This window comes from Vulpes vulpes, chromosome 13, assembly GCF_048418805.1.
Source record: "Vulpes vulpes isolate BD-2025 chromosome 13, VulVul3, whole genome shotgun sequence".
Lineage (NCBI taxonomy): Eukaryota > Metazoa > Chordata > Mammalia > Carnivora > Canidae > Vulpes > Vulpes vulpes.
Window position 1 is genome coordinate 44896871 of NC_132792.1, and position 24989 is coordinate 44921859.

The window sequence follows — 24989 nt, forward strand, 5'->3', positions numbered from 1 at the left end:
AACTTATACTATGTCAACAGTAAGCATAAAAATGCTGAAGTGGCTAGAAACTGAGGAGTTATAAATTAAACAATATACTGTATAGATTGTAGGATAAATCACAAAGGAAATTGGAAAATAGTTTAACAATAAAAATGTAAAAATGGAGTACTACAAAATCAGTGCTTATATTAGAAAAGCTTTGCAAAATGAGTATTTACATTTTCATCTTTAGAAATTAGAAAAGGCCAGCGCGTCGTTCCACAAATGGCGGCTCCGCTGGGAGGCATGTTCTCGGGGCAGCCACCTGGGCACCCGGGGGACTCCAGGGGCCAGGCTTCGCTTCTTCAGGCCGCGCCAGGCCCTCCGAGAGCTTCTAACAGCACCTTGGTGGACGAGTTGGAGTCCTCTTTTGAGGCCTGCTTTGCCTCTCTTGTGAGTCAGGACTACGTCAATGGCACGGATCAGGAAGAAATTAGAACTGGTGTTGATCAGTGTATCCAGAAATTTCTGGATATTGCAAGACAGACGGAATGTTTTTTCCTACAAAAAAAGATTGCAGTTATCTGTCCAGAAACCAGAACAAGTTATCAAAGAGGATGTCTCAGAACTGAGGAATGAATTACAGCAGAAAGATGCTCTGGTCCAGAAACACTTGACAAAACTGAGGCATTGGCAGCAGGTACTGGAGGACATCAACGTGCAGCACAAAAAGCCAGCTGAAATCCCTCAGGGCTCCTTGGCCTACCTCGAGCAGGCGTCTGCTAATATCCCTGCACCAATGAAGCAAACCTGAGTCAAAGCCGGCCTGAAGGTGATCCAGTGTTGACAAACATCACTTCTTATGGACACATTTTGGAAGAACTCTTTACCAAAGAAAGATGATTTTTGTTTGATGAGCTCACCTAAAATTTTCCGTTTATTTTTATAAGCATTATTTCTTGAGTACTTTATAAAATGCCTCTATAGTTTGGGTTTGGGTAAATCCAGTAAATTTTCTTGTCTTTAGCAAAGTTTAGACTGTTAGTGTGATGCCACTTACAGATTTCCCTTTTGTGTTTCTTTTTTTCTGTTTTTTGTTTTTGTTTTTGTTTTCGTATGACTTAATTGTGTTTCCAATTTTAGATTAGTTTGTGTGATATGATCTGAGAATGAGAGGATGAGGGTTTTAGTTTTAGACCTTTTATGACAATTATCCCTTAGTGGTAGTACAGAGAAATAGGTAAATTTGCATGTTTCAAGACTTTAAATTACCTCAAGAAGAGGAATCTAATACAGTGATGTTTGTAATGCATCCAGAGCTCTCAGAATGAGATTTTTTAAATAGATTGAAAGGATTATAATATCCTACGTTAGTGTAGTAATAGTACAGTAGGATCCTTATGTTGATGTTGACTTTTATTTGGGGAAGTTTATATTTTGTGTGGTATTTTTCCCTTTTTGGGGTGTAGGTGTGTAGTAAGTAAGAGCAGTGATATGATAAATTTTTACATTCTGCAGGGATGAGTCAATTTAAGGGGACAGACCTTGTTTTTAGCACGACAGTTGAGGCAGGCATTCATGCAGTATGAGAAGTTAAAGTTTGCTATGATCATCTCTTTTTATTTTGAATTTTGTTTGTGTCATTTTTGTTTTTTGTAGCAGAATTTTCCACTAAAGGATGGTCCTTGCTAATAAGTGACATTGATTCCAAAGGAATGGGGCTTCCAGGTGGGGAATGGGCTGTAGGGGGTGACCCTCAGCAAACTCCCCATCCTCAAAAATCATGGGAGCTTCAGTGTTTGGGAAGACATTTTACCCTCTTGTTGGTTACACGGACCAATGAGATTTTCTATTGAGCTGCCCTTAAGAAAAACAGAAGGGCATAGCTCTTGGTGCTCCCTAGATGGGATTTTCCTTTTTCTGTTGTTTACAGTCTCTTATCAGAATACATTTCCTAATGTAAAACAAATGCTCTATTGTTTTCTAAACAGGCAGTACTTCTGCAGCCAGGCATCCTGATTTGTTTTGTTTCCTTCAGCCTTGAAGGCTCCTCCCTATCTAACATTGACATCCATCCATTCATGGTTGTTTGGCCTGGATGCCACCTGGTCCCTGAAGCCTCTGCGAGTCCTCTCTGCTGCACCCCAAGGACATAGGACTTCCTGTCTCTTTGCCAGCCTTGTTTGATTCTCCCTGGGGGGGGAGGGGGGCGTTAGTGATTTGTATCTCTCTGTGCCCCTCATGAGAAGTAGGCATTGTTCCCCTCTGAATGTACAGTGACCACTTATTTATCTTTTATGCGTAATGCTTATTATTCATTTTTGTTTGTGTGCATGTGTGTAGAGTATAGAGCCTGGGGCCAACCCCCCAGTATAGATTAAACAAAGCTTTTAAAAGTTGTTCTTACTCACATTATATGACATCAAGGTTGTTAACCTGGCCACCTCACACCAATTAGAAGCCCTGATTGGCAGCTTTAGATTTCTTGATTAAAAAACCTAAATAAACGGGTTAAGTATTAGGCAGTCATTCAGTAATAAAGAGGTTCTTACTGAAAAGATTGAGAACTATTCCATTTGGTGCTTAGTGAAAATATTTTGAATTCATGTAAGTACCAATTAATTGCCATTTCTTTATTCAAAAATTTTCTGTCAAATAAATAATAATTTTTCAATCTTAAAAAAAAAAAAAAAGAAATTAGAAAAAAAATCCAGAAAGAAAGACAGTAGAAACTAATGAAATTAATGAAGCCAAACCTTTCCTCTTTAAAAGATCAAGAAAATTAAGTATTTTGCCTAGAACAAGAAAGAAGTGGGCTTAAGTTATCTGCACAGTTGAGGCATTAGCACAATCTGGAAAGACAGTAACCAGGACTCATTAAAAGAATATTACTAAATACTTTGCAGTTAATACTACTAATTCCTTTGTGAACTTCAACAAGCAGCTCATCCACCAATTTCTGTGATGGCTTTCCTGTGGAGTTTCCCAACTGGGCCATGGGCACACCCAATGCTCCAAGTTCCTTACCTCCCACCTTCTGGTCAACTTTTGGCATGTGTTCCCATAGACATTAAGTGGAAGCCTTTGTTATGGCTAGTGAGCATGTATAGAAGGCTGGCTTGATTATGTAGAATTAAGAGAAAGCTTATAAGCTTAAAATTTTCAGGGCATCATGCTAGGAAAAACAAAATGGAAGTTCTTAGCACTTTGCCTGGCTCTATAGAATTGAGAAAAAAGGGATCCCTGGGTGGCGCAGCGGTTTGGCGCCTGCCTTTGGCCCAGGGCGCGATCCTGGAGATCCGGGATCAAATCCCACGTCCGGCTTCCGGTGCATGGAGCCTGCTTCTCCCTCTGCCTGTGTCTCTGCCTCTCTCTCTCTCTCTCTCTCTGACTATCATAAATAAATAAAAATTTAAAAAAAAAAAGAATTGAAAAAAAAAGCATAAAATTAAAAGAATTCATGCCAAAGAGGGAATAAAAATGGTGGAGTGAGTCCATCCATAGAAAAGATCTGAACAATCTTCAGAATCTCCAGACTGACCAGTGAAGGTGTTTATTTTATTCAAAGCCAATTAGCAAAAATTGGAGTTGATGACTGTTTCTTCAAACACAAATACAGCATTTTGAAAGAAATATTTCAAGGAACATGAGAATTCAAGGAAACAATTACTACCAAAGGAACACAATTTTCTAGTAGCCAGCCCCACAATGGAGATCTATAAATCGTTTGAAAGAGAATTTAAAATAATTGTTATACTGAAACTCAGGGAACTACAAGGGAACACAGACTACTCAATGAAATAGGAAACTATATAGGAACTATATATGAACTCAACAAGGAAAAGAAAACATTTAAAAATTCTGGAGCTGAGGAATATAATCAATGAAGTAAAAACTGCAATAGAGAGCACTGAGAACAGACTTGAAACAGAAAAAGAATTTGTGAACTTGAAGACTAGTCATTTAACAGTATCTAATCAATGGAGAAAAAAGAATGAAAAAAAACGAAATGAAAAAGGAATGAAAGAAAACTTAGGTGAATTATAAGACAGCCCAAACTATGCAATAGATGTATTATGGGACTCCTCAAAGGAGAAGAAAGAAAATAGAACTAAAAGCTTACTTTAAAAAATGACTTATTTCTCAAATCTGAGGGGAAAAAATGGTTATCTAGGTATATGAAGCACATACGTCTCAAAACAGACTCAACCCAAGATAAAAATCAAAGAGATAATTTTGAAAGCAGCAAAAGAAACTCATCACATACATGAGAACCCTCAAAATACTATACATGGATTCTTTTTTCAGCAGAAATCATGTAGCCCAGGGAAAGGTAGGATAATATATTCAAAATGCTGAAAAAAATACCCTGCTGACCAAGAATACTTTTTCTGGCAAAGCTGTTCTTCAGAAATGAAGAAGAGATACTATTCCAAACAAAACAGAGAGTTCATCATCACTAGACTGCCTTACAAGAAATGCTAGCAGGAATTCTTTAAGTCAAAATAAAAGAACACTAATTAATAATATGAAAATATTAGCAGTTTTAAAACTCCCATATGGAGCTGAGTATATAGTCAAAATAGAATACTGCAATGGTGGTATACAAATCATTTAATTCTAATAGATGGTTAAAGAACAAAATTATTAAAAATATTAATATCTATAATTTTAAAAACTACAAAGATATAAATTACATCAAAAATATAAAATGTGGATTGAAGAATAGAGATTTCATTCCTACAATTGAAGTTATCAGCTTAAAATAGACTGTTATAACTAAAATGTTTTTTGTAAGTCTCATGGCAACCACAAATAATATAGGAGGTACACAGCAGATAAAAAGAATAACAGCATATTACCATTATAGATCATCAAATTATCAAGGAGGACAGCAAAAAAGAGAAAAATAATAATAATAAGATGACAATAGTATACCCTCAGCTAGAAATAACTGCTTTAATGTAAATGTATTCATCTTTCCAATCAAAAGACATAGTGACTGAATAGTTAAATAAACAAGACCCAACTATACAAGCCTACAAGAGATTCACTTCAGCTTAAGGACATGCATAAATTGAAAGTGAAGTCAGGAAAAAGATACCACATTTAAAAACAGCACAGGCATTGTTATATAAGAAAAAAAATTGATAAAGGGGTCAATTCCTCAAGAGGATATAAGAGTTATGTTTGAACCAAACATTGGCCTTCCTAAATATATTAAGCAAACAGTAACAAATGAAAGAGAGAGAGAATAGTAGGGAATTTTAGTATCCTACTTTTAAAACGGATAGAACATCCAAACAGTAAATCAATAAGGAAATAACAGACTTGAATAACATTAAATACCAAATATACTAAACAAACATGTCCTATTAAACAGCACATTCTTCTCAAGTGCAACTGGAACATTCTCCAGGATAAAACATATATTTGGCCATAAAACAAGTTCTAACAAATTTAAGAAAATTGATACCTTAAGTATTTTTTTTAACCATAAAGTTATAAAACTAGAAATCAATTCCTGTAGGAAAGCTGGAAAATTAAAAGGAAGAACCAAGAGTATTATGAGACAAGTGCATATTTGGTGTGTGTAAATACACATACCAAAATTTATGAGATGCAGCAAAACTATTCTAAGGTGGAAGTTTAAAATGATGTATGCTTATGTTAGAGGGGGGAAAAAAGATAGGTTTCAGGTAAATCACCTAGCTGTATACTTCATGAAACCAGAAAAAGAATAACAATCTGAGTCCAAATTAGCAGAATGAATGAAATAAAAATGAACAATGAAGAATAAGTTATACTAGAAAATAATAGAAATGATCAACATAACTAAGATGTTGTTTTTCAAAAAGATAAATAAAATGATAAATGTTAGGCTAACAATAAAAGATTCAAATAAAATCAGAAAGATACATTATAACTAATGCCACAGAAATACAAATAATCCTAAGACTACTATAAACAATTATGCCAATAAGTTGAATATTTAGAAGAAATGGGGAGGTGACTAGAATTATATAACTGAAAAAGACTCAATCATGAAGAAATAGAAAATCTAAACAGACCGATAACAAGAATGATTTGGTATTCAAAAACTTACCAACAAGGAAGAGCCCAGGACCAGGCAAGTTCATGGGTGAATTTTACCAAACATTTAAAGAATTAATACCAATTCTTCTCAGAACCCTCCAAAAGTAGAAGATAGGAATCGCCCCCCAGATTCATTTTATGAAGGCAGCATTACCCCTGATACCAAAAGCAGATAAGGACATTAAAAGAAAATAAAATTACAGGCCATTTTCTCTAATGATCACAGACACAAAAATCTTCAATAAAATATAAACAAACTGAAATTAACAACACATTAGAAAGATTATAAACCATGACCAAGTGAGAATTTCCTCCTGGAATGCAAGGATGGTTCAATATATGCACATCAATTGAGGTGATATATCACATTAAAAGAATGAAAAGTAAAAATTATATAATTATTTCAATAGATGCAGAAAAATAATTTATCAATATTCAGTATTCTTTCATAGCAAGAACCCTTAACAAACTTGAGATAGGATGTACCTCAACATAATAAAGACCATATATGATAGCACACTACTAACATCATACTCAACAGTGAAAATTATAGTTTTTACTCTAAGATGAGAAACAAGAAGAATGTCTACTTTTGCCTCTCTTTCGCCCTCAATGCAGTATGGGAAGTCCTAGCCAGAGCAATTAGGCAAGAAAAATAAAAACATCCAAATCAAAGGATGAAGTAGAATTTTCTCTGTTTGGGATTTTATATATCATACTATCTACAAAGATTCCACAAAAAAACTATCAGAGCTAATAAATTAAAAAAGCTGTAGTATACAAAATCAGTATATTGGAATCAGTTGCATTTTCATACACTAACAACTGACTATTTGAAAAAAAATTTTAAAAACCTCATTTGCAACAGCATCAAGAACAACAAATAGTTAAGAATATTTACAACCAATGAGGTTAAAAACCTCTACACTAACAAATGTAAGCTATTGAAGATACAAATAGATGCAAAGATATTCCATGTTCATATATTGAAAAAGTACTGTTAAAGTCTCCATACTAGCCAAAGCAATCCATAGATTCACTGAAATCACTGTTGAAATTTCAGTGGTATGTTTTTCAGATAACTAGATATAACCACCCTAAAATTGCATGTAATGACATAAGACCCCATATGGCCACAGACATTTTGAGAAAGAAGGAATCTAGAGATATCATAATTCCTAATATCAAACTATATCACAAAGCTATAGTCATGAAAAGAGCATAGTATTTGTATAAAAACAGACATACAGACTAATGGAACAGGATAGAAAACCCAGAAATAAACCCATACATTTATGGTGAACTAATCTTTGACAAGAGTGCAAAAACATACCATGAAGAAAGCATAGTCTCTTCAATAAATGGTGTTGGGAAAACCGGATATCCATGTACAAAAGAATGAATCTGGACATCTTCCTTACACCATTCACAAAAACTAATTCAAATGGCTTAAAGACTTAAATATAATACCTAAAACCGTAAAACTCTTAGAACAAAACATAGGGAAAAAAAATCTCTTTGACATTGGTTTCTCAATGATTTTCTGGATAGGATACTGAAAGCATGAACAACAAAAGCAAAAACCGACAAGTGGGACTACGTCAAACTACAAAGCTTCTGCACAGAGGGAAACGACAGAGTGTAAAGGCAATCAATGGAATGGGAGAAAATATTTGCAAACTTTATATTTGATAACAGGTTATTATCCAAAATATATAAAGAAATCATACAACTTAATAGTAAGAAAATAAATAATCCAATTAAAAAAGGTCAGAGGACCTGAGTAAACATTTTTCCAAAGACAACCTACAAATGGCCAACGGTTACAAGAAAAGGTCATCAACATCAATATTCACGAGGGAAACTCACTACCATGAGGTATTTCCTGACACATCCATCAGGATGGCTGTTATCAAAAAGTAAAGAGATAACAAATGTCAGGGAGGACATGGAGAAAAGAGGATCTTTGTACAATGTTGGTAGGATTATAAATTGGTACAGGCATTACGGAAAATGATATTGAGAATCCTCAAAATACTAGAAATAGAACCTCCATATTATGGAGATTCAGGTATCCCCCACCCCAAATTCATATATTAAATCCATCCTAATTCTAATGTGATGATATCCAGAGGTGGGGCCTTTAGGAAATAAATCATGCGGGTGGAGTCCTCACCAGTGGTATTAGTCTTCTACAATGGACATATGGGCCCCACAGAGCTTCCTAATCCCTTCCTTCTTGTGTTTATACAAGTCTACATTCCTGACAGGGGCTCTCACCTGACCATGTTGGCACTTTAATATCAAACTTCCAGTCTTCAGAACCGTGAGAAATAAATGTTTCCTGTTTGTAAGCTACCTGTCTGTGGTATATTATTACAGCCACCAGAATGGATCAATACAACTACCCTATGATCTGTCAATTCTATTTTTGTGCCTTTATCTGAAGGAGATGAAATCAGCATCGAGAACAGATATTTACACTCTCATGTTCATTGAAGCATTACTCACAGTAGTAAAGATATAAAAAAAAATCCCACATGTCCCTAGATGGATTTATAGTTTAAAAAAATTTTGAATAGACATATACACACACACACAACACAATGAAATAGTATTCAGTCATAAAAGGGAAGGAACGCATCGTGACACGTGGATGAGCCTTGGGGGCGTGTGACAGGACTGAAATAAGTCAGAGAAAGATAAATACTGTGTGATCTCACTCAGGTGTAGAATCTAAAGGGGAAAAAAAAAAAAACCAAACTCACAGGAACAGAATGGTGGTTGCCAGGGTCTGGGGATTAGGAGATTTGGGGATATATTGTTCAATGGGTACACACTTCCATTTATAAAATAAATAATTTCTGGAGATCTAATGTACAGCATGGTGACTACAGTTAATAACATTGCATTGTGTACTTAAACTTTGCTAATATATATTGTTTTCACCACAAAAAATAAAAAGGTAACTATGTGAGGGAGGTGATGGATTTGTTAGTGAACTTAATAGCATTTAATAATGTATAGACCTATAAAATCATCATACTGTACACTTTAAATATACACAATTTTATTTAAAATTATACCTCAAAGCTGCAAAAAAGTAAGAAGAAGAGCCTGTAGGTGGTAAATCTATCAAGGTATTTTAAGGGGTGTGTGTGGGGGGGGTATATGTATAACAGGTATTGAAATATTTAATTTTATTTTCATAGGTAAATTTGAATTTTACATATTTTCCTAAATCACTTTGGTAAATGCAAATATAATACATTTATATAAAATATATAAATGTATGTCTCTGAGATATAAATTTATAAGATACTGAAATTTAATAATTATTTTCAGGTTCAATGTAACAAACCTTCTATATTTTTGTGTTAAGAAAAATCTACTGTATTCCTCATTTAAATTCTCACTGTTTTGCATCTTTCTCTTTTTTAATCTACTTTGTCTGGGGTAAATGCTCTTTATTAGTATTTTCACAGAACCATCTCTTAGCTTTGTTGATCATATTTATTGATTTGCCCTGCACGTTATTAAAGCCATGGCTTTAAGAACACTTTTTCATTTACTTGATTTAGATTTATCCTTTCCACTTGTATTATACCTATTGGATAAATATATGTTTTTCCATAATCTTTACACACAAATTAATTCTTTGAAAAGTCTGTTACTGTTTTGGCTGCTTCCCACAGGTTTTGATAGAAAGTACAAAGAAAACAAAATCTCTCCTATTTTTTTATTTTAAATGTCCATATACATTAAAATTTTTGTTTTCCTCCCATTCCCTCTTTCCTCTTTAATTCCATTTTTGTTCTTTTCATTTCTAAAGCATTTAATAGAGGTGCAACCGGTAAAGTATATGTGCCAAGGAGCAGTTTAGCATGGGGCATCAGAGCCCAGGTGTGGTAAGGAAGTTATCCATATGTGTTAATGATTGGTTTCATGTTTCAGAGCCCAGACAAGTTGAAATGGTGTCATGTGGCGTCTGGAGGATAGCACCCAATGTGGAATGGTTATCTGTTATCCATTCCTAAGTAATGAATTCACCTGAAACTTACAAATACTTATTATTTCATGCAGTTTCTGAGAGTCAGGAATCTGGTACAGCTTATGAGGGTGTTTGTTACTTAGGGTCAGTCGTGACATGTGGGTCTTATTACGTGGAGAATCTAGAGCTGCAGAGTCACTTTCAGAGTCACTGATGTTGTTGGCAGGCCTCTGCTCCTCACTGTGTGTTGGCCGGAGGCTTTAGTTTCTCCCGGTGTGGGTATCAGCATCTATCTACTCACAACATGGAAGCTTACTTTCTTCTAGAGTAGTCTAATAAAGCAAGAATATATACTCCAAAGAGAGAATGCCACAATTTTTATAAACTAATTTATCTTTTTTCTTGACCTGCGAGACTATAAACTAATTTAAAGGTGGCATTCCATCACTTGTGCATCACATAAACTAATACTGGTACAATGTCACTAGGGATTATATAAACCTGTAAGTACCAGGAGGCAGAGATCATTTGAGGCCATCTCAGAGGATAGTCACCATAGGGTATTAGAGACCACGAAAACTCAATAGGGTGTTTTTGTAGGACATGTCCTGATGTAAACAAGCAGTTTCCGAAAGGTGTGAGAACATGCCTATTCTTGCCGGTAGCCCCACACAGGTATCTGGGCATAAGCAGAATGCCAACATAGAAAGGCAGTTGCAGTCAGAAATTGGTTATATCAGTATTTACACAAGGGTACAAGGGAATTAGTTTTCTCTTTTGAAGGAAGTATTTACAAACCCAGAAATCAAAAATAAATCCTCTGCTGTTGAATTAAGAATTGGAGACACAGATGCTAGATGAATAGATTTGGAAATACAGATTGAAATATACACAGTTGACCCTTGAATAATACAGAGGTTGGGCAACTGACCCTCCCAATGCAGTCAAAAATTCATGAATAACTTGTGACGCCCTAGAAGCTAACTACTGATAACCTGTTAAGTGGAAGACATGCTGACATGGTTAACATATACTTTTATGTTATACGCTATATTCTTACAAGCTAAAAACATGTTATTTAAAACCATAAGAGAAGATATGCTTACAGTATATCTGGTATGTATAACCAAATACATGGTTCTGTATTTATATAAAAAAAGTCCATGTATTAGTGGACTTGCACAGTTCAAATCTGTCTTGCACAAGGGTCAGCTATATATGCATACACACATATGTACGTGTATTTCCCACCTTTGTTCATGAAGAGTGCCTCAGAGGAGCAAATGACCAGTACCAATAAGCAACTCATCTCTACAGCATGGCTTATAAATACCATTCTCCTCCAAAACTAACCAGGTTTCTTTCAGAAATGATGGACTTGAAGCCAATATGAGGGAAAAGACAAAGGTAAGACTGGGACATCTTGCTATACCACAAAGCAAGGAAGTGATAGGGTCATGTCAAAAGGACATAAGAACCAGCTTGAATGGGCTCCCATTGACCAAATTTCAGGGAATTTGAGCATCCAAATAAACAATGATACCAACATAATCTACTGAATTTAGGCAGTAGGAATGTAAGTCCACCTCAATATAGGTTAACGTGGATAAATTCAAAGTTTGAATAGGAATGAGCTACTTCTGAGATTTAAATTACTTTGCTACAAAATGCTTATTAATTATGAAAGGGAAAAAAAAACACTAGCTTCACAGAGCAGAAGAGTGGTTGACACCACATTGATCAAGTGATCCAAGTAATCATTAGTAATGGAATCAAACAAAATCGTTAGCCACCCAGTAGTGTGTGATGAGAACATAGCATCACTGTTGTGATATTCCTGTCAAATATGTATAGCCCATATCTAATTATGTGGAAACATCAGACATACCAGAGACAGTGTACAAAGTAATTAATGAAAAATCTTCAAAAATGCCAAAGTCATAAAATAATTGTCACAAATTGAAGAGGACAATTGACATGATGACTAAATGTAATGTATAAGTCCAGACCTGATCCCTATCCTATAAAGCAGATTATTGTTAACAACTGGCAAAACTCAATTCCGGTTAATAATGTATTAATAATGTAAATTCATGATTCCCATGGTTGTATTATAAGAGACTATATTTGTTTTTAGGAACATACAATGTGTGATGTGGCATATCAGGTTGGCAATTTGCTCTCAAATGTTACTAGAAAAATGGGAAAAAGGTTTTTTATGTTGTAATTTTTTCCATAGGTGTAAAATTGTAAAATTTAGAATAAAATTTACAGAAAAAGATTTAAAATTAGCTTTTTTTGCTATGAATTCTAAATTAATTGAAATATGATCAATTATAAATGTTCCACATATGTTTGAGCAGAACAGATACTGATTTATATAACGAGGTCTTCTTATAATATATTATATGGTTTTTTAAAACATGTTCTCCATATCTTCTATTTCCTACAAGTTTTTGTTTGGTCTGCTTGATAAGTCAATTTCTGGTAAAAGTGTATTAAAAGATTGCTGTGTTTCCCTTGACATTCTGTTGTTTTGCTATATAGATTGAGATTATAGGAAACAAAAATACTATCTTGAAAAGATCTGTACCCTCCCACTGCAGTGTTATTTACAATAGTTAACAGAGAAGCAACTTAAATGGCCTTAGTGGCCATACAACCCTTAGTGGGTAAATGGCTAGAGAAAAAGTGGCACGTATATACAACGGAAGGTTCTGCGGCCATAAAAGAGGGAAATCCTGTCATTTGCACCAACATGGATGGACCTTGTCAGAGAAAGACAAATGCCACGTGATCTTATATATGGAAATTAAAAAAAAATGAACTCACTGATACAGAGAACTGATGGTTGCAAGAGGCAAAGGGAGGGGGAGCAAGACAGATGGTGTCAAAAGGTACACACTTCCAGTTATGAAAGTGTCATGAATGCAGTGTACAACATGGTGACTACAGTCTATAAAACTGTACTGCATCTTTGAAAATTGCTAAGGGAGTAAACCCTAAAAGTTCTCAGCACACAAGAAAAAGAATTTTTAACTATGTATTGTGATAAATGTTAACAGATTTATCGTGGTGTTCCTCTTGCAATGTATACAAATGTTGAATCATTATATTGTATCTCTGGAACTTATAAGCCAGTTACATTGCAGTGAAAATTTTAAAATAATTTGCTCTCTTCCCTGCTAGTGCCCCCACCCTCCATGAGATTACATTAGGAGAATACAAGTTCAGGATCCCTGGGTGGCTCAGCTGTTTAGTGCCTGCCTTCCGCCCAGGGCGTGATCCTGGAGTCCCGGGATAGAGTCCTATATCAGGCTCCCTGCATGGAGCCTGCTTCTCCCTCTGCCTGTGTCTCTACCTCTGTTTCTCATGAATGAATAATAAAATAAAAATTTTTTAAAAGAAAAAAAATAGAATACAAGTTCATCGTTAACCTTCTTGGTGGACTTTATTATTTATCACTATTAATGCATTGTGCTATGCATTTCATTTTGCCTGATATTAATATTGTCCAGCTTTCTTTTAAAAGAAATTTAGAATTTATCTGATATAACTTTTTGCCTTGTTTCTTAACTTTTGTGCCATTTATTTATAAGTAGCACATAGATTTTTCCAACCTTTTTTTACACTTATTTTAAATTTTATCATTCCTTATGTTTATATTTGTTTCTACATTATTTATGCTTTCTCTTTACCATGTTTTTTCCCTTCCATCATTAGTTGATTATGTCTATTTTTTCCCTTTATTTCCTATATTCTTTGGATGTAAAATATTGTTTCCTTTTTTTTGTAACTACAATACTTCAGCATTCTTATATAAATGTTACTACCGTAACTAGATAAAATATTAAATATTAATTTTTATTTCCCCCATTACATGTATATATTTCATTTCACAATATCTTTATTATAACTTTAATATAAAATTATTTATAATTGTTATGGTTTAAGATAGCCACTGCTTTGCTAAATTTACCACTGCATTGTTCAGGTAATGTCTTCTTACATCTCCCTCCTTCCTTCATACAAATGTATCCTGATTATTTGCCTACTTTTTGAAATTCATTTGCTGTACCAAAATTAATACAGCATTTTTTCCAACCATTCACAAACATACTCAGTGTGGTAACAAAATTGCCAGCACACACATTCCCAGGTGAGGGTAGACAAGGGAATGCTCTGCCTTCTTAGTTCTGCTCTCATGCTCTCCTTTTTGCATCTGTCTTATACATTTTTGTGTGATTATTTTGGTGATGTCACTGTTTGAAATGGGTCCCAGGGCACAGTGCTGATGTGCTACATGGTATTCTTTAGCATAAAAAGGCTGTGATGTGCCTCGTGTAAAAAAAAATACTTGCAACAGATAAGCTTCCTTCAGGCATCAATTACAGTGCCGATGGCTGTGAGTCCAATGGCAATAAATCAACAATACCATCCAAACAGAAAATAAAGAGGATGTTTGCCCATCTGTATGTGAAGCCGCTACAGAAAGTGCTAAAGTAACCTCTACAGTGCGTGACAAAGCTATGGCAAAGATGGAAAAGCAGCTCATTGTGTGGTTTCATGAGATGATAGATGATGAAAAGAGCAGAGTGGACAGCACAGTCATTAGCCTAAAACCCAAAAAAATGTAAGTCCACATTACCAAGGGTAAAAAAAAATGTTAAACATTTCTTGTTTCAAAAGATGAGAAGAATGAAACACACTAAACTTGCAGGTAGTGCAGGTTCTACAGATCAGGAGACTGCAGAGGAATTTTTAAAATACCTGCTACATATTGTACAGGAAAGGGTCATGTGGAAGGCTCGCATGAGACGGCTTGTTTTAGAAGGACACTGACACACAAACCTATATGACACAAATAGCACTTTGCTTGACAAAAATAATGTGCCCAGAGACCCAAAGGAACCCAAGCGTCTATTTCTTCTGGAGCAATAGTTTTTGGTCTTTGCTAATTCAGTGTTCCTGGCAACTTTATAACTACTACAAATACCAAAAATTAACTCTTCTTGATGTATATTGATTACTATTCTTCTAATGTCTTTCTTTTTCTTAAATAATTGCTAATCCAATGATAAAATTCTAGACTGAGAGTTATATCCTCTCAGACATTATATTTTTTCCATTGTGTTTCTTCCTTTAATATTTGAAGTATAGTTGACATACAATGTTATATTAGTTTCAGGTGTACGACATGGTGATTCACTAATTCTACACATTATGCTATGCTTACCAGGATAAGTGTAGTTACCATGTAATAACACTGTGTGATGACACAATATTATCAGCTATATTCATAATGTTGCACTCTTTCATCCCTATAACTTATTTTACAACTGGAATTATATACTTCTATTCACCTATTTTGCCTCTATGTTTGCTGTCCAGAACTTTGTCCCTTTTATGGAGATGATCGCTGAATAATGAGGAGTGAAAAGACATTACATCTGGAACTTGCTTTTTTTAAAAAAAAAAGAGATTAAATAAAAGTGGAAAAAATCTGATGATTCTTGATCTGAATGATATGAACATGGGGATTCATTTTGTTCTTTCTACTTATTTAAAAGTATTTTATAATGTTTTAAAATGAAAATATAAAAACATAAAATATGAAAAGATAAAAAATCTTTTCAGGTTAAACAACCCCTGCTTTGGGACCCCGCTTCGACTCACATGCTTAGCTTTCTACCTTCTGTTCCTTTTATATTACTGATTCTTAGAGATTTTTCTTTCTTTCTTGTGGACTCAGGCATGCATTGAAAATCATTTTTGTTATAGATTATTTAGCATCTGCATGTTTATACTACAAGAGTTTTTACATTATCTTGGTTTGCCATCCCACTAGAACCATTCATTTTCAGGAAGGATATTGAAAGAAAGAATAAAAGGCAGAAATTATAAAAGGAAATAACATAACTTGACTACATTAAAATGAAAACATAGAATGCGCTCTCCTCACAATGCCTCAAATACATGCAGCAGCTGAAGCATTTATACAAGACAGTGTAAAGAATCCATCAAATAAAAAATGATCAAAAATCAGTAGGAGGGACGCCTGGGTGGCTCAGAGGTTGAGCGCCTGCCTTAGGCCCAAGGCATGATCCTGGAGTCCCAGGATTGAGTCCTACATAGGGCTCCCTGCATGGAGCCTGCTTCTTCCTCTGCCTGTGTCTCTGCCTCTCTCTGTGTGTCTCTCATGAATAAATAAAATCTTTAAAAAATCAGTAGGAAACATGAGCAAGGAACTGGTCAAGAGATACATAGAAAAGGAAACCAGATTAAGCAATTCTCATGTGAAAAGTTCCTCAACTGCATTATTTAAGAGATTCAATTAAAAACAAAACTAGGGTACTTTTTAATATATCATTTCTGTCACTGTACAATCATAAACCCAGAAAAATATGCTGCTTATTTTAACAGAGACATTTTAATATATAAAAGTTTGGTTACTTGGATTTTGGAGAGCTTAAAAGGCAAGAGGAAAATATTAAGTTTTCATAGAAGTAGCAACTTCTGGAAGCTGTTGCCATTCCAGGGCTAGAGAAACAAATGGAACATTTCCAGGGTATTACAACCTAAATATTTGTAGCAGGCAGCTTCCAAAGACTGGAATAATCTCTGAAGAAGAATCGCCTCCTGTTTGGTGCCCAGGAAAGGGGGCCTCTGTAGCACTAGAGCATAGGCCTCTAGGAGGAGGCTGGCTGAGCCTGGACTTCAGGAATTCAGAGGGAGGTTCTGAGCAGCCGGAAATCAGACCTCTTGATGCACTCTTATTACCAAGGGAGCATGATACAGCTGATTTGGGGACTAGGAAATACACATTAAATGGGAATCAGTTGCTGCCACCAGGGAGAACTTTTTGATGCTGATAGAAACAAGTAGCACACAAGGAGCAAGACCCTTTTTCTTCTTCATCCTTGCAGTCACTTCTAATATACCCTACTAGCAGAGCCTACCATGGATCCATCAACCAGAGCAGAAATGCAATGGTGGTCTCAGTTACAGCATCACAAGATAGATTTGGAGCTAAGAAAACATAATGATCAAAAAGAAAAAAAGAAAGAAAGAAAACATATGATCAGCATTACTAAACATCAAATGGGCTTAAATGAAGCTCTGAAACCCTGGTGGATTGCAATATAACTTGATAATAGCTATGCTTGAAAATAAATTTGAAATATGTAGTATAGAGTTGGAAAAGTTCAAACACTATTATGTGGCATTCTTCCAAGTATATTCCCTATATTTAATTTGTACCCAGGATGATATATACAAGGATGTTTATGGTGCTTTATGGCAAAAATTAATTAATTAATTAAAATTTTTAAAGGTCTAATTGACCCTAAGAAATACTGTATTTTCGGGATCCCTGGGTGGCGCAGCGGTTTGGCGCCTGCCTTTGGCCCAGGGCGCGATCCTGGAGACCCGGGATCGAATCCCACATCGGGCTCCCGGTGCATGGAGCCTGCTTCTCCCTCTGCCTGTGTCTCTGCCTCTCTCTCTCTCTCTCTGTGTGATTAAAAAATAATAATAATAAATAAAATAAAAAAAAAGAAATACTGTATTTTCTAATATATAGCACCTTAAAAAGACTGAAATATATATCAATATATAAATGATAAATTATATACACACACATTTTAAATACACAGTCCTTAGGACTTTGGGATTATGGCTTTAACTCCCTCAATTTAAAGAAAACACTACCATATAACTTAGGCAAGACCATTTCTCATTGTCAGAAAATTCAGGAAAATTAGGCTTACTGTTTTTTTTTTATTCAAATAAGTATGTTTATGAGTCACCATGATAGACATCTCACTTCCAAAATCTAACATACGTGCACTGAGGAATGGAGAGATATATATACAGACAAACAGATGGATTAGAAAGACAAAGGGACTAGCAGTGAGTATACAGCAAGCCTTAGATAAATGAGGGGTTGCTCCTTTATTAATTCATTTAAAAAACCTTGTTTTTCAGCCCTTATTAACTCTCTCAAGCCTGTTGTATCCCAATCTGTGCCTTTGTTAGCGCCACAGAATTGTCTATACCGATAGAATAGTATATTATCCTTAAACTTGAGGACGGTTAAACGTTATATATCACTTTTGCAAAGTGAAGTAAGATAGTGATGGAGACAATGCAAAGCGAATATGAGACTGCAAGTATATTTTTAAAGGGAGTGATCTTTGGAAAGAATACATCTAAGATAGTGGGGATTTGAAAGATAATTTCTTTAAAACTATCATAACTATACTCTGAAAAATCAGTCCCCTAGAGATGGGAGTAATTTAGTTCCCAAATAATCAACCTGATTTTAAGAATTGTTTCTGAAAAGATCTATAGAAAGTATGATAAAGAACACGGGAAAAGAAACCTCTCAATTAACCTTTTAAAATATTGAAATTTCAGGTAAAGTCGACAAGAGAGGAGCAAAGCATAGACACTAATTTTAATGTTTTGGGGAACTTTTATCTATTTTAAATAGAAATCATTTTCTTCTGTAGAGGGATAGTACATTTCTGCATTAATGCCAAGGAAAACAGTACTGTTCAGAAGACAATGCCAGTCTGGGCTAGCTGTCAAGTTACCCAACCTTTCTGTTTCCCTGTGCACTGTTCTGCAGTTAAAAGACTTCTTATAGAGTGAACCAAATCAACACAGTCACCCTATTTCACTGCTTAGAAAGTAAGACTCATCCTAGCCAATACTGAGTCTTAGAAACAATCAAGGAAGCAAGCAAACAAATCCTAAAACCCTCAAAAAAAAAAAAAAAATCAACAGCACCAAAGAAGTTTTATATGCACACAATGCAAAGGAGGGACATACGCTGCTCACACTTAGGGATATGTTAACTGTCACCACTTGTATACCTTATAGCCATAGTATCACCATCTTTAGAAGAAGGTTCATGCCAACACAATTGGTACCTTTACTGTCTTACTTTAGTTTTCACTTGAAATTTTCGAGAACCAAAGAAATGAAAAAACTGTAAGGCCATAAAATTTGTTTAAATGATCTAATCGATAAAATCTAGTCAACAATTGTATTATGTAAGGGAGTACAAAAGATCATTTGGGGATTTAAAGATAAGATATAATTCACATAAAAATAAGGGCTATCACATATGAAATACTTTGTGCAAGCTATTTTTCTCATGCTATACATTTATCTCTCATACATAATCCTCTGTCATAATGCTGGGAAGGGTAATGGATTTTTTCTTTTGTTGTTATTGCTTAATTATGAAAGTATTAACTGCTGTAACAAATTCTGACAGATGGCGATGTAAAGTAAAAACTGCCCCCCAATAACCCTTGCTGTTACTAACCAGAGGTAATCACTTCATAGTTTCTTGTAATTCCTTATAGAGAATTTTTTTTTTTTAAATATAGGCATAATACACACACCACACACATAGACACACACAAACATAGCTGGTCATACTACGTCTCAGATCCTTAATTCGCTTTTCTTACTTAAAAATATATATTGAAGGGGCACCTAGGTGGCTCAGTTGGTTAAGTGTTGGACTCTTAATTTTAGCTCAGGTCATGATCTCAGGGTCCTGAAATTGAGCCCCCTGGTTGGACTCTATGCTCAGCAAGGAGTCTGCTGGAGAGTCTTTCTCTCCCTCTGTGCTTCCCCCTGTTTGCGCTCTTTCTAAAATAAATAAATAAATCTTTAAAAATATATGCTGAAGATCTTTTCACACCGTGCTATCCTATTTAATGGCTGCAAAATATATTTCAGTGCATTAGTGTATCATAAGTTAAATACCCATTCATCATGTGGTCAATATTTATATTGTTTGCCCCTTTTTGATTTTATAGTGTTATAGTAAACATACAATCACCACTGGGCACTTCTACAAGTAAATCTCGATGACACTTTTCTAGAAGTGGAACTGTCAGGTTGAATACTGGAAGATATTGCCAAATTGCTCCCCTACACCTAATTTATTTGAAATAAATAGTATATGAACCTGTTTATTTCCCTCCATCTAGTACCTCCCTCGGATGAGGGCCAGAGGGGTTAGTGCCATAGTCTCAAGCTGTAGAAAGCTCTATTATGACTTTCTTCTGATTGTGCCCTTCCTATAGGGCATGTACCAATGGTGTCAAGGAGATATGCCCACCTGTACCCCTCCCCATACTAACCATGCTCTGCATATCTGAGACCCCAGAATTTCCTTCTCAAAGAGCTGTAAACCTACCTCCAGGGTTTGCATAGGCTAGGAAGGTTAATGTTTTTTGCTCAAGCAACACAGCTAGTCATTGAAAGAGGCAGGATTTAAACTCTGAGTTTTTCCAGTGTGTTGTTGCAACAACTTATTGCAATTTATAGATGAAAACTAAACTTTCCAATACACTAGTAGATATTAGTAGGAATATCAGAAGATGCCATTGATTCTAAATAATAATAAATATGAACATATTTTAAAATATATTTACTGTAAATGTTACAAATCAAATATAGAATTATAATTATTAGTATAGTGGAAAAAGATGCAGAATCAATAAGCCAAAAACTTTTTTTTCCTAAACCTTTTCTGTTTTCAAAACTATCAATTATTTTATGTTAAATTTCCTATAGAGATTCCTGCTAGACATATCAAATGGGTTTCTGGCCTGCAGGCATTCCATTGACACAACTGTCACTGAAATTGCAAACTCATTTACTTTAAATAGCAGTAGAATCATAACATCCAGTAAAATTATTCACTTTAAATGCCAGCTCATGCTGAGTACTACAAATGCTTATTCAAAAAATTGAAGACAATGAAGCAGGGTAAGACTGTTGAAAATTTCTATTGCAATATTAGTTTAAATGAATATTATAATTAAGGATTAGTCTTTTCACTACAATCTTTCATGTTCTAAATTTTAATGTGTCTTTTTTTTTTCTACAACATGAAATAGTTTGGGGAAATGTCAAGGACTGAATTTTTAGTAAACATCTCAGTAGTGTAAATACATCCTTTAAGAAAATTCTAAACATATATAGGAAAACATATAGCAGAGATTAAATATTAGGAAGAAAAATTAAAAAGATAAATGGCATAACCACACTTAACACTAATATTGTCATAAAAAGTTGAGCAGTGTGGAGTCTAATCTAATTATGGAATGCAACTTCTGTTGAGGTAATGGAAATGAAAATTGGCCTGCCCCACACACGTATACACCCCTCTCAAAAGCAGTTGGTTGGAACCAGGCTCAATGTTGTAATCTGGGAGAATGGGTGGGCCTAAAAGCTGTTCTCAATTACCAAGGTTCACGTACTGGAAAGAGCAAACATCTTTGAAGCCAGACCTGGGCTAAGCCAGCTATGGCCTTGGGAATCCGTGATGTCCTTCATATAAGCAGAAGAAAAACACTGTGAATTTCTGGTTGAAGGCCAGTGTAAAAATTATAAAGAGAAACCTCACTAAAATGGAGTCAGGATGTTCCACAGGAGAAGTTCGACTTTACCACTCCTCCCCATTTGCAAATTCAACAGGAACAGCTGAACCTTGCACATGGATACTATTTTGCTACCCCAGGAGAAGGAGAAAAGTCTTTCCTCATCTCCCAGGCAACAGCACAGCCAATGAGAAAGTCACAACTCAGCCAACAGGAAACCACTATAACTCAAAAACCCATTTTATTTCAGTGTACTTTATGTTCCTAAAAGCCTTTCCAACTTCACACTTTCCTCTGAGTAGTTTACCTCTCCTTTGTTCTGTGGACTTACCTATGTTCTTTGTGGGGTTTTCTTTTCTTTTTTTTTTGCTCGTAGCTTCTTTGACCCAGATTTCTATTCTCTGCTATTTCCAAATAAACCCAATTTTCCTCCTAAAGTAACTGGAAGTTTTATTTTTAAATAACATCAGCCTTTACTGATGTTAGGCTCCTACAGTGGTGACACTAAAGTGGGGCGGGGTGAAGTGCTAGGTAAGCCTTATACCAAAATGCTAGAAGAGAGGAGTATAGCTTTGCAATGAAATTTTAAAACAAATAATCTGTCATTTTTAGGTATTGCAATATGTTCTCCTAAGTGGATATTTACTATGCCAGAATTTTTTATTTTTGGTATAGTCAAATTTTTTCAATCATTTCTTTATAATGTGTGCTTTTGAGTTTTGTTTCAGAAATTTTTACCTGTCCTATTATGTCTTACATGTAGAAACAAGCCAACACAGTGTTCCATATATACTCTTTGAAGGATTAATGACTAAAAATCAAACTATCAGGGGTAGGAGGCAAAGGTGGTTTTCAGAGTTTTCAATGGTCATCAATTAAAGAATCATTGCTGGAATAATTGAGAGTTGACTGAGCATTTTAAAAAAGATTTTAGGGCAGCCCGGGTGGCTCAGTGGTTTAGCGCTGCTGTTGGCCCAGGGCGTGACCCTGGAGACCTGGGATCTAGTCCCATGTTGGGCTCCCTGCGTGGCGCCTGCTTCTCCCTCTGCATGTGTCTCTGCCTCTCTCTCTCTCTCTCTCTCTCTCTCTCTCGTGAATGAATAAATAAAATCTTTAAAAAAGAAATACTTTATAAAATAGTCTCTCTTCAGGAAATAGCTGGCTGGTTGAAAGAACCCAAAAAATACATAGTTTCATCAGCATTTTGTAGAATTTACCTTTTGGAATAATGTCAGCCTCTGTCCTATTTTCTAACATGAAAACTCCCAAATAAACTAGAGTCACTATCCATTTATTCTTTTATAAAAGCACCAATTGGCCCAGTGGTTTGCAGAATTATTTTAAAAGAATGCTTTAGTTGGAATTGCAATTTTTGATAGTGTTTCAAATGTTGCCTACAAACATAAAAATGGCATTTAGAGGCTGCATGCGTGTCACTTTCTTTCTTTTTGGTCAATGTTACTAAACAAATAGAAAATAGTGAAATCCTACAAATATTTTTGAGCTAATAAAAGGAATCAAGTTTTGAAGAAAAGGTATTTGTCCCAAGCAAGCCTGGAATTTATGAAAATAAGAGGATTATTGTAAACCTTGCCTATTGAGGCAAACTGCCTGCAAACTTTAAGAAATATTTAAGTGGCTAAAACCTATATCTTAATTATAGGAATATCCAAAAGAGCTTTCAAAGTATTTTAAGGAAGTCACATTTTCTAGCAGCTGTATACTACATCATAGTTCCTAATCAGATTGCTATTTCCTTGCTACTCATAAGGATATGCTCAATATATTTACTCACATTCCTTTTTTGCCTTTGCTTCCTTTTAAAGATTGCATGCAATGGGGCATTTTATAGGTATAGTGTTCTGTAAAAATCAGTGAGGAATCATCACAAAAATAAGCTGAAATGCATACTCATCCATGGGCTGACTCTACCAAGTTAAAGACTAATTATGATATCTTTCTCAGATGGTACTTAGTATAACTTGGACAAAGATATCTAAGCGTCCATTTTTCCACATCAGCCTCGAATATGACACAATGTTACAAAATCCAAAGCTTCTCATTCAGTAGTTATTCAAATTGGAATACATCAGACTTAGCTGTAGGCATCAGTTAGGGTTATATTAACATTTACATGAAGAAGGTAAAAATTAAATTCCAGGGTAACATTTTTTTCTAATATAGCCATCTTCAAACAGCGGGAAAGGTTAGAAAAAGCATGGAAAACTTGCCAAAGCAAAGAGAAGTGCCCTAAGGAGAAACTAATTGAAGGTGGTACAAATGAAGTAAGATACCTAAGGTCATACCCATAACAGACTCTGGACCACAACCTCTCATCTCTGGGTCTACTGTTCATCTCTCCTTGTCCTAACGGACCCTAGGACTTTTATTTATTCATGAACTACTTTAAATATATAAAGAGAACAGCAAATATTTGAACAGATGTTCATGTTCTTAGCCCAGCTTTGATAAATGTCGATTGTCCCATTTACTTTAAAACTGATTTTTGTCAAAATTCCATAGTTTCCTATGCCGGATCGGGTTCAAGAAAAGTTATCCTTTGGAGATTATTTGCTTTTTTGTTGGTTAGAGTGAGAACAATGCTCTTTCCAGACCGGTATATTTCAAGGGGAATGCCGAAAATCCGACACAAGTTAATTTTTACTTTTTACTCTTTAATACTGATAAAATGCTACCTGGGGTCACATTCTCCATTTAAAATATATGCCTTATCAACTTCAGTCATATCAATTCTTTAAATGTCAACAAGTAATATTAAGGATTCAAGAATATTTTTTTACAAGTTACTCAAATCCAAAAGAAGCTTAACTTTAAAATTTAAGACTGAAAAAACACAGTTTTACTTCTCTGGGGTACATGATAAAATTTCTGTTAGCCTTTAGATATCATGTGCACAATTACATTTTGTTTCCTTACTTCAGTCCTCACGAAGGACAGCACAGACACATTTCCTGACATGAAATAAAGTTTATGCTTTTGTTTTTATTATATAGTATTTCTCTTTTTTTCCAAAATAACAGCTGCTTGGTGGTCACCTTGAGCCTCAAGAAGGGTTATTAAGATTGTATATTAAATAATTTCACTATTATTTTATCACTCAGCTTCACAAGTGGTATTTAAAGTTAAGAGCAATTTTAAATCTTTTTATGTTAATAAAAAAGAAGACACGTTTTGAAAATCAGTCATTAATTTCCTTTGGTATGAAATTATAATAACCATGCTATTGCAATAACATTGTTTTATTACGTTATTACTAGTAGTGAAAGTACATACTTTTAGAGAATTCATCTTTTTTGTATAGTCTTAAAATTTTGCAATATCATATTTCAATAATATATTTGGATCATACAGAGAAACATCCTCTAAAACTCACCATGGGCATTTAAAATGTGAGGATTTAAAACCAAAACTCCCAAGATTGAGAGGAGTTTACCATATTTTGCTTCTGCTACTTTTTCTGAAAACAAAATTAGGGAGACAGAAGAGCTTATCTCCAAATGTCTGGATTA

General features: G+C 34.8%; 1 pseudogene; it reads left to right on the plus strand.

The window, feature by feature from the left end:
• The first annotated feature begins 232 nt into the window (after positions 1-232).
• LOC140595172 (mediator of RNA polymerase II transcription subunit 28 pseudogene) lies at positions 233-2154 on the plus strand (annotated as a pseudogene).
• The last annotated feature ends 22835 nt before the right edge of the window (positions 2155-24989 follow it).